Genomic DNA, 10,496 nt, shown 5'->3' on the forward strand with positions numbered 1-10,496 from the left:
CTTAAAAGGAATAGAAAATGTTTCTGGGCCTTGTTTTTTAAACATTTAAAGTGAAAATAATGTAACTTCCATAACAAGAATTTATGCTGTGGGATAATTTATTAAGATATGAATATGTATCCATTCTTCCCCAGGCAGTGTTTTCCAGCCTGTCTTTGCTTGATATATTTGTGATGTGGAATTTAAGGAAAGGATAGTGGAGACGTGATGGTGGGGAAGGAGGAAGACAAAGGGAATAATTTAGCCAGAAAGGAGCTAAATCAACCTTTCAGGTGTGGGAAGAAAGAGAGAAGGGAGAAAATAACCAAGAGCCCAATAAACTGGGTCCTAGAGAAAGAGTTTGTGTTTTAGGACTAGAGAGAATAGAATGGAACTCAAGCGTGGCTCTGTAACCATGAATGGGTTCCTCATAGGTGCTCTTTGAGAGCTGCAAGTAAGGATTGGAATACCTTTTTAAGATTACAGTGTATCTTTATATGTGATCCTGAGCAGAGTCTGAGGTAGGTGGGATCCCAGGATTAATTAAGGTTAAAAGAAGAATGCCAATGAGAAATTTGCCAATACTTTCGAACTGCTAAAATATTATCTGGTTATATGTAAGAAGTCACGACACAGAAGCAGCTTTCAAATCTTTTATAACTTAATTTGCATTACTTTTTAGCATTTATAAATATTTTCATATTTTTGTCTCATTTTATCTTTGGAAAGACTCCTTCATTTATTATCGTCCTTAGTTTACAGATGGGGAAATTGAAGCTTAGAGGAGTGAAAATCAGAAACAGATCAGGGTTTATAATTAGTTTCAGTCAGTTGAACATCTACTGAGCTTTGATTACTGAGTTTCAGGTTATATTAGATATTGGGGTTGCAAAAGTGAATAAAATGTGCTCCCAATCCTCAGCCACTCAACCAGTCCTTTCTTTGCTCTTCTCCAGTTCTCTTCCAGAGGTTTGATATCCTGTCTTAGCTGGGGCTGGGCAGGTTCATGGTGTGATCCAAAGCTGAGCGTCACCTACACAGAGTGCTAGTTTATAGCAAGAACTGACTCCGGGGTACTCTCCAGTTCCATGCCTATGATGTAGTCATCAGAGTTGCAAAGGTAAGGAAGAAATGGGAAATCTCATATATTGTGGGGAGGAGAATAAACTGGTACAACCACGTTGGAAGGCAATTTTTCATTATCAAAGCTAAAGATGCCCTTACAATCTTACAATTCCATTTCTACATGTATACACGAAACTCTCCCTCAAATGCATAAAGAGACATGTAAATGAATGTTCATTGAAGCATTGTCTATAACAGGAAAATAACTGGAAACAACCAAAATGTTCATCAACCTGAGAATGGATAAGTAAATTGGTGTATGATCACACAGTGGGATACAATATTTTAGTTAAAATAAATGAACTAGAACTAGAATTAGAATATGCATAAATCTCAACTAATAGAATATTGAGTGAATAAAACCAAGTGGCAGAAGATACATAAAGTACGCTACTGTTTACATAACTTTAAACACATCAAACAATACTGCATATTTCCATTTGTAATAACATTTTAAAATATTCGTGGTTATGATAAATTACCAAATTCAGGACAGTTGTTACCTCTGCTGAGAAAGCAGGATAATGATAGAGTATGTAGAAGCCTTTAGCCAAATCTGTATTTAAAAACAAAAACAAAGACGTGGATCTAAAGCAAATATGGCAAAAAGTAAATATGTGACAAAGCTGGGCAGGAAAGACAAAAGAAGTTGTTATATTATTTTCTATACTCTGTATGCTTGGAATATTCCATTTAAAAGTATTTGTGGGCCTTGAACCCTGGAATTCTGGGATTTTCTTGTGTTTTTTACTTTGTGCAGAATTTTCTTTTTTTTTCTTTTGCCCATGCTAAAATTCCATCCATTCTTTGATACCTAGCTCAAGTTTCACTACCTTACTGAGAATTTCTGTGACCATCTTGTCAGTTCAAACTATTGCTCTCCCTTTTCAAAACCATGATAGATATATAAAGCTCTCTTGTACACTATGTATTTATGATCAGATTCTTTCATATTGTTGTTTAAATATATACTGTCTTGCATTAATATTTGACTTTACACATAAACCTTGTTTCTCCAACTGTATTGTAAGAGCCTTAAGAGCAGGGACAATGTCTTAAATGTCTTTAATTCTTTGCCAGTGCCCAGTAGAGCCTAACCAGATACTTATTAAAGAAAAGTGATATATAAACCATAACCCTTCCTACAAAACCTTTACATAGAAAGTTGAAAATACTAGTTTGTGCTACATTTGCCTTTATTTTCCAAGACAGAGAATACTAATGAGCTGTGAAATGACCAAAAATCAGGCAGCAGAAGGGAAAAGAAGAAATAATGGGTTTGTATATTACACATTCTGGATAATCAGCTCTTGAATGATTAAATGTGGATAATCTCTTATGGGGAAAAGCAGGTTTTAAAAATTCATTTTATGACTATTGAATTGTTTTATAGTTATTTCCAGTTTTCAGACAATCCTAGGCCAAACTTATAAATTATTTATTTATTTTTATATAAATTTATTTATTTTTGGCTGCATTGGGTCTTGTTGCTACGCGGGTTTTCTCTAGTTGCAGCGAGTGGGGACTACTCTTCATTGCAGTGTGTGGGCTTCTTATTGCAGTGGCTTCTCTTGTTGCGGAGCATGGGCTCTAGGTGCGTGGGCTTCAGTAGTTGTGGCATGCGGGCTCAGTAGTTGTGGCTCATGGGCTTAGTTGCTCTGCGACATGTGGGATCTTCCCGGACCAGGGCTCGAACCTGTGTCCCCTGCATTGGCAGGCAGACTCCTAACCACTGCACCACCAGGGAAGCCCCTACAAATTATTTTGAAAAAATATTTCCTCTCATGATATGTTGCATAATCACACACAAATGACCTTGTTATCATTATGCCTTCATTCCAGTATTTATTGGACTAGACATGGGAATGGTGGTCCGATGAAACTAAAAAACAAAAGGTTTTCCACCTATGGAATCAGGAAAGGATTTTGGAGAAAAAAAAATTTTACTTTGAGTTCAATTTACCCTTAGTCTGTCTTGTAAAAAGTGCTTGTATTTGAGGCAACCACCTCACCTGACACCGCAGAGTGAAAGGTTAGTCTATACTAGGCCCAGGATGAAAGCTGATGAGCATAGAAAATGGTAAGAGGTCTGGACTACATTGTCTCTCCTCAGAATGAAAAGTCGGTTATCACAGAATGAGATAAATTTAGGAATCAGTGTGGTTACTTTTAGCAGAAGCAGCAGCTCCTATGGTCTATTTCAAAACTACCCCCATTTTGTCCCTGGTGAGTTTTCCTAACGGACCTTTGTAATGTTTTATTAAACCAGGCCACTATCTCATGGTTCTTTGGCCTAAGTGCTACAATACCCAAAATACAGTTCCTTAAATTAAACCTTACCTACATCTGTATTTATGATGGTATTCTTAACTCTACAGTGTACCTCAGGGAGGTTATATCTTTAAAATTATTACCACCTCTATCTCCATGTCATTTGTGTCCTGGCGAAGAAAATAGCTTGCCGTTTGGTAAGAGATAATATATTCCCTCATGTTCACCTCATTTGTGGGCATTAATGTCGAAGCAAAGCCTTAAAGCAGTGGCCAGAGTATTTTTATATTAATGATGAATCTTATCATTGCTCTCTACAATTTTTCCTTTCCTTAAAGAGAAGCAAGAAAAATGCTGTTATAAAGAGAATATATCCAATGAATATATTGGGTTCTCAAAATTCCCTGAAAGAAAAGTGTTTATAACTTGGAATTGATTTCCCATGAAAATAGTGTGATTAATTATGGTTACATTCTAAGTCAAGGCCACAAAATCGAAATAATATTAATAGGTGTGGCAGTTGATTAAGAAATCACATCTTGTTTTCTTGTCTCTGGGCTTGCCATGGAAAGACAAGAAATACTTTTCCCTTCTCTTCTCTAGAGGGAAGGTTAAAATGTGGTGATTTTCTAAAGTCTTTGGGAGACAGAAGACTCAGTTATCTGGAAAGAGAAGGGTTCTAAGAAAATGGGAATGGCTTGACTTCAGGAGAATTTGGATCTCCTGAGCCCAGAAGGAGGAGAGAACCAGACAAGAGCCAGTTTCCATAAATGGTGAAGAGCCATGTCCACTTCCAAATAACAGATCAGAATGGTTTAGACCTCCACGGGGATGCCAGCAAGGATATGTTGTCTCAGAAGTAGTAAAAGTATGGACTTCCCCAGTGGTGCAGTGGTTAAGAATCCGCCTGCCACTGCAGGGGACACAGGTTCGAGCTTTGGTCTGGGAAGATCCCACATGCCACGGAGCAACTAAGTCCCTGCGCCACAACTACTGAGCCTGTGCTCTAGAGCCCATGAGCCACAACTGCTGAAGCCCATGTGCCTAGAGCCCATGCTCCTCAACAAGAGAAGCCACCACAATGAGAAGCCCACGCACCACAACAAAGAGTAGCCCCTGCTTGCCGCAACTAGAGAAAGCCCGCGTGCAGCAACGAAGACCCAACACAGCCAAAAATAAATAAATAAATTTATTTTAAAAACAGTAGTAAAAGTATTAACTTATACTAAGCTTAAACAAGTCAAGGGTACATGTTGTAAACTCTAGAGTTACTATTAAGAGAATAGTAAAATATGTATAAATAATATATAAATAGTAAAAGAGAGAATACAGAATAATAATAAAGAAAACACTCAATTAAGCCAAAGGAAGGCAAGAAAAATGATAAGAAGGAGCAAGTAACAAGTGGAATAAATAGAAACCAAAATAGTAAGATGTTAGCTATTAACCCCAATATGTCATTAATTACCATAAATATAAATGGCACAATATTCTATTAAAGAACAAAGATTGTCATACTGGTTTTAAAAATATATGTGCTTTGTACAAAAGATACAAGAGTAATAATCTAAAATTATAACACAGAATAATTAAAAGTAAAAGAATAGAAAGACATTTTATGCAAACACTAGCCCAAAGAAAGCTTGTATAGCTATAAATAACATATAAAGTAGACTTTAAAGATAGAAGCATTATTAGAAATAAAGTGTGATATTTAACAATAATAAAAATATTAACCCATCTGGAAGATAAAACAATTCTAATTTTGCACACAACTAGCAATATACTACAAAATACATAAAGCAAAAAAAAAAAAAATTGCCAAAATTTCAAAGAGAAATAGACAAATCTGCAATCACAGTAGGAGCTTTAAACATGTCTCTCAGGAACTGATAGAACAGGAGACAAAACATTTAAACAACATGACTTACAAAATTGACAGGATGGATATATATGGAATATTGCACCCAACAACTGCAAAATTCCCCAACACATACAACCTAAGCAATGTGTTTCTAAGTAATTCATCAGTCAAAGAAAAAAAACACAGTAGAAATTAGAAAATATTTTGAACTAAATCATGATGAAAATATGACATCAAAAATTTTAAGATGCAGCCAAAACTGTGTTTAGTGAGAAATTTATAATTTTAAAGGCTGAAATTTATAGTATTACACAAGAATTACCTAAGTATCCATCTCAAAAACCTAGAAAAGAACAGTTAAACCTGAAGAAAGTATAAAGAAAGGAATAGTAAAAGTATAAAGAAAGGAATAGTAAAGTGAAGAGAAACAAATTAATGAAAAAAAATGTACAGTAGAGAAGAGTCAATGAAAAGAAATCATAAAACTGACCAATCCCTAGCAAGACTGATCACACATACAAAGCAGAAACAAAAAACCCCAAATAGGGTACATATTCTCTATCAGGCTTGAAAAGGGGGATATCACTGTGGATCCTACAGATACCACAGACTTGAAGTAAAACTATTTTAGACAACTTAAAGTCAGTAAGTTTGAAATTTTAGATGAAATGGGAAATTTCTAGACAACCCAACATGCAAAAAGTGACACCAAAAAATAAAAAAAGAAAGAAAGAACACCTGAATAGTTCTATATCTACTAAAGAAACTGAATAGTGATTAAAAATCTTTACACACTAAATCTCCAGATTCTTATGACTTCACCATTAAATTCTAACAAATATTTAAGGAAGTAATGACAACAATAGTGCACAGACTCTTTCAGAGAATACAAAAATACCAATTCATTTTATGAGGCCAATAAAATGTTGATCCCCAAACCTAAGGTCATTATAAGAAAAGAAAACTATAGACCAGTCTCTTTCTTATCAGAGATGAAAAAAATTCTAAATTAAATATCAGCAAAACAAATCCAGTAATATATAATATATAAAATGTGTGTTTCTTTCAAGCATTCAAGGTTGGTTTAACATTGATAGTCTTATTATTTACCAAGTTAATAAAATAAAATGTAGGGACTCCCCTGGTGGTGCAGTGGTTAAGAATCCGCCTGCCAGTGCAGAATACACAGGTTCGATCCTTGGTCAGGGAAGATCCCACGTGCTGCGGAGCAGCTAAGCCCATTCACCACAACTACTGAGCCTGCGTTCTAGAGCCCACGAGCCACAACTACTGAGCCCGTGTGCTGCAACTATTGAAGCCTGCACGCCTAGAGCCCGTGCTCCACAACTAGAGAAGCCACTGCAATGAGAAGCCCGCACACCTCAACAAAGAGTAGCCCTCTCTTGCTGCAACTAGAGAGAGAAAGCCCACACAGCAACAAAGACCCAATGCAGCCAAAAATAAATAAATAAATAAATAAAATCTAAAATAATAAATAAAAATAAATAAAATAAAATGTATATGATCATCCTTATAGATACGGAAAAGGAATTTCATAAAATTCAATATCCATTCATGATTTAAAACTCTTAGCAAACTAGTAATTTCTTCTCTTTTTGGTAATCTTTTATTTTGAAATAAGTTTAAACTTATAGAAAAGTACAGTCACTGTTATGAAAATGAAAATTCAAACCACATATTAGAAGACAGTATTTATTAAACATACCTGATAAAGGACTTGTATCAAGAATACAAAAGAATGCTTACAGTTCAGTAAGAACTCATAATTAAAGGAGAAGAACTCAATTTATGACATGGGCAAAAGATTTGAATAAATATTTTATGAACGGCAATAAGCACATGAAAAGATGCTCAACATCATCAGTCATCGAGGAAATGGAATTAAAACCACAATGAGATACCAGTACACACCCTCTAGAAGGGTTAACATTAACAACACTGACAGTACCAAGTGTTGGCAAAGATGTGGAGCAACTATAACACTGATATACTTCTGGTAGGAATGTAAATGATATGGTCATTTTGGAAAAATTGGATAATTTTTTTATAAAGTTAAACATATATTTACCATAGGACCCAGCAATCACACTCCGATATATCTACCTAAGAGAAATGAAAACGTGTATTCACAAACATAAGTACTTGAATGTTCATCACAACTTTATTCATAATGGCCCCAATCTGGAAACAACAAAATGTCCCATCAACAGGTGAATGGATAAACAAACTGTGGCATATCTATACAATGGAATACTATTTAGCACTTAAAAAAACCCCTGATGAACTACTGATACATAAAATGACATGGGTAGAATTTCAAAAACATTATTCTCAGTGAAAGAAGCCAGACACAGAAGATTCCTTTCTGTATGATTCCATTTATATGAAATTATAGAAAAGACAAAGGTATAGTGACAGGACACATGTCAGTGTTGCTAGTCATGGGGTGGGAGAAGGAAATTGACTTCAAAGGACAAAAGGGAACTATATCATGAGTATGATGATGATTACATTATAGAATACCTTGTAATATTCATAGACTTGTACTCTTAAAATTGGTGAATTTCATTGTATGAAAATCATATCTCAATAAAGTTGACTCCCCCCCAAAATTGGTCAAAGATTTGAACGGGTACTTCAAAAAAGAGAATATCCAAGTGCCCAGCAAACATGTGAAAAAGCACAAAATCAGAAGATGTGAAGCAGCTGGAACTCTCCTACCCAGCTGGTGAGAATATAAATTGGTACCGCTTTGGGAAACTATTTGGCAGTTTCTAAGAAAGCTGAATATGTGCATAACCCATGACCCAACAATTTTAGTCCTATTTGTAGGAACCAAAATTTGCAAACAACCCAAATATCCATTCAGCAGTAGATAAATGATGTGTATCTGCACAATGCAATACTACACAGAATGAGAATGAATGAACTACTGCTACACATGGATGAAACTTATAAACATAATGTTGAGTGAAGGAAACCATACACAAAAGTCTGCATTTATTTAAAGTTCAAAAACAGAAGAGATTAAATTATGGTAATAGACATCAGGATTGTGGTTATCTGACAGAAGGTTATAATTGGGTGGGAGCATGAGGGGGCTTCTAGAGTGCCAGCAGCCCTTTTTCATCTTCGTACTGGTTATATATGCGTGTGTTCACTTTGTGAAAATTCATTGAGATTCTACCCTTATGATCTGTGCCATTTTTATTTATGTATGTTATATTCAATAAAATGTGTATTTAAATAGTTACAATCACATGAATACTTGTATAACTGTCATAATGTAGATTTTGAACTAAGTAAATTCTATTTATCTGAATTTGCCCAATCTAAGAATATCTTATAAATGGAAATCTAAACATTCAAAATAGAAAATTACTTGTAGCACAAAAGCACCTTTCACTTTACAAAGCAACACATCAAATGCATGAAAGGAACAAGGATAACACCATAGCAGATCCATTTCTCAATTTTGTAAATTTATCCTAAGGAAAGAAATAATTCAACAGAAGCACAAACCTTGCTGTGAAAATGTTCATTTTAAATATATGTCTGCTAGCTAAAATCAACCCAAATATCCAACCAGTGGATCAAGATTTAATAAATTATTATATACCAGAACAAGATAATAACATACATTTAAAATGATGAATAGACTTTGTAGAAGCACTAAAAATTTTTGCAGGTACAGTGTTAGGTAGAAAAATATAAGATGATAGGTACACCATGATTCTAACTATGTGAAAGTGAACCAATAGGTAATATGAAAAAATAAAAAACTTTTCTGTTGGAGTGATAGATATATGGATTTTTTTTGGGGGGGGAGGGGATAACTGCCACCCTCCCCACCCCGCCCCAGCGCAACAGAAATATTTTTTCTATTATTTGGATCAGTTAGAGTTCTTTTGTTGCAAGCAACAGAAACTAGCTTAAATAAAAAAGAGATGTATAGAGTCATACAGGGGTAACTTACAGAATCAAAGGAATTACTGAATACCCAAGAGGAAAGAAGAGGAACCAGGAAGATTACAGAGATTTCAGAAACAGAAGTTCCCCAACAAATTCTCTAGGATTCTGTCTCCTGATGACTAGTTTTAAATACCTTCTTTCCCCCTGTGCCTCTACTCAAGGTTCAAATTATTGGGAGAGAAAATATGATTATTCTGGCGTGAGTCAAGTATCTACCTTGTCCTTTGATTGGCAACCAAATCAGAACAACCTGGAATTGGAGAAAGGCTTTTCTTTAAGGAAGAGGGGTAGTGTTGTTACTAGAAGAACAGGGAGTAGAAGGATACTGGGTGGGCCCAAACAACAGTTCCATAAAATCATACATCATATTTTCAGTAAATCAGAATACTACTACTTTTTCTCTTATAGTAAATGAAAATATGCTTATTATAAAAAATTTGCAAAATTCAGTAAAGTGTAAGGTAAGAGACTAATGCAAAAGCAAGCATCCTTTATCCCATTATCCATAACCCTATAGTAATTTTCTACTGCTGTATAATAAATTATTCAAAAGTAGGATGTCTAGAAGCAGAAAGTAGATTAGTGGTTGCCTAGGGCTGGGGGGAGTGGGGAGACTGGGGGATGATAGCTAAAGAGTACAGGATTTCTTTTTTGGTTTTTTTTTTTTTTTTTCAGAATTTCTTCATAAGGTTCTAAAATTGGATTACGGTGATGGTTGCACAACTCCAAATATACTAAAACCATTGAACTTTCAACAGGCGACTTATGGTATGTGAATTCTATCTGAATAAAGTTGTATTTAAAAATACTAGTGTAGCCAGCTGTCCCAGTTTGCCCAGGACATCCCTGGTTTTAGCACTGAAAGTCCTGTATCCCAGGAAACCCCTCAGTCCTGGTGAAACCTGGACAGTTGATCATCCTACTCAAAATTCAGCAGCTTAAAACAATATACATTTGTTATCTCATAGCTTCTCTAGACCAAGAATCCAGGCCGAGCTTAACCATGTGGTTCTGGCTCAGGGTCTCTCATAAGCTTGCAGTCAAGTGGTAGCTGGGGCTGCGGTCACCTGAAGGCTTGACTTAGGCTGGGGGGTCTGCTTCCAAGTTTACTCATGTGGTTTTTTTTTTTTTTTTTTTTTTTTTTTTTGTGGTATGCGGGCCTCCCTCTGCTGTGGCCTCTCCCGTTGCGGAGCACAGGCTCCGGACGCGCAGGCTCAGCGGCCATGGCTCACGGGCCCAGCCGCTCCGCGGCATGTGGGATCCT

The 10,496-nt window shown here is 35.7% G+C and overlaps 1 protein-coding gene across 17 annotated transcripts in view; it reads left to right on the forward strand.

The window, feature by feature from the left end:
• Positions 1-10,496, forward strand: part of TMEM178A (transmembrane protein 178A) — a 262,811-nt gene that overhangs the window by 8,901 nt on the left and 243,414 nt on the right. For 15 of the 17 annotated variants that reach the window (XR_008618887.1, XR_008618885.1, XR_003682285.2 and 12 more), the window contains exons 2-3: positions 936-1,099; positions 9,908-10,000. The gene's annotated coding sequence lies outside the window, so the exon portion shown is untranslated. The remainder of the gene's footprint in view (positions 1-935; positions 1,100-9,907; positions 10,001-10,496) is intronic. The other 2 variants (XM_055089135.1, XM_055089141.1) reach the window with 1 other exon arrangement.

Source organism: Physeter macrocephalus, chromosome 12, assembly GCF_002837175.3.
Source record: "Physeter macrocephalus isolate SW-GA chromosome 12, ASM283717v5, whole genome shotgun sequence".
Taxonomy (NCBI): domain Eukaryota; kingdom Metazoa; phylum Chordata; class Mammalia; order Artiodactyla; family Physeteridae; genus Physeter; species Physeter macrocephalus.